Source organism: Abrus precatorius, unplaced genomic scaffold (assembly GCF_003935025.1).
Source record: "Abrus precatorius isolate BTA unplaced genomic scaffold, Abrus_2018 Scaffold3, whole genome shotgun sequence".
In the NCBI taxonomy this organism is placed as follows: Eukaryota; Viridiplantae; Streptophyta; class Magnoliopsida; order Fabales; family Fabaceae; genus Abrus; species Abrus precatorius.
Window position 1 is genome coordinate 8,821,534 of NW_020874373.1, and position 721 is coordinate 8,822,254.

Consider the following 721-nt stretch of genomic DNA (forward strand, 5'->3'; position numbering starts at 1 on the left):
CGCTAACGAAATTGGTGGAATTGTGGCATTTGATAAATGCATATCTAGACAAAAGACAACAATGTATTTGACGTTAAATGAATCGGTGAAACTACAAGATTTGATAATGCAGATCCAGACAAAACATACTGGGATTTTTTATGCTAACAGAATTAAAAGTGCAGATCCGAAAACAAGAAATGTATTTTGGTACAAACAGAATTTCAGATTAGAAATTGTGATCAATTTTTCAATCTGAACTGATTAATCATCCAATTAGATTTGTAGAAACACATTGCAACAAGAATCAATCGATAGAAATGCAAGAAATGTTCAAATTCAGATCCGGCAAACAGAAACTGATTTTGGCGCCAAGAACATGCAATTTTAAAAGTGCTCAGATTTTATATCAATTTACAAGGTTTTGATTCTCATGGAATGAGGATTTTAGATCTGAAATCTGATCATCAAAACTCCAAATAGATCTAAGTAGATTTAATTTTCAGATTCAAACCAAATTTGGCGCCAAATGAAGAACAAGTGCAAAAAATGTGTTCAGCCAAAGGAATTCCAATAAAATGAAGGTATAGAAGTAGAAAATGCAATTAGATTTTGGAAATAACAACTAGATCAAATCAAAAAATTGCAGAACAGTACCTCTTGGAGGAGGCTCTTGATACCATATGATGTGATCCTTCAAGCTTCCTTCAAGAATGACCAAAGGCGGATCGTCCAAGAGATG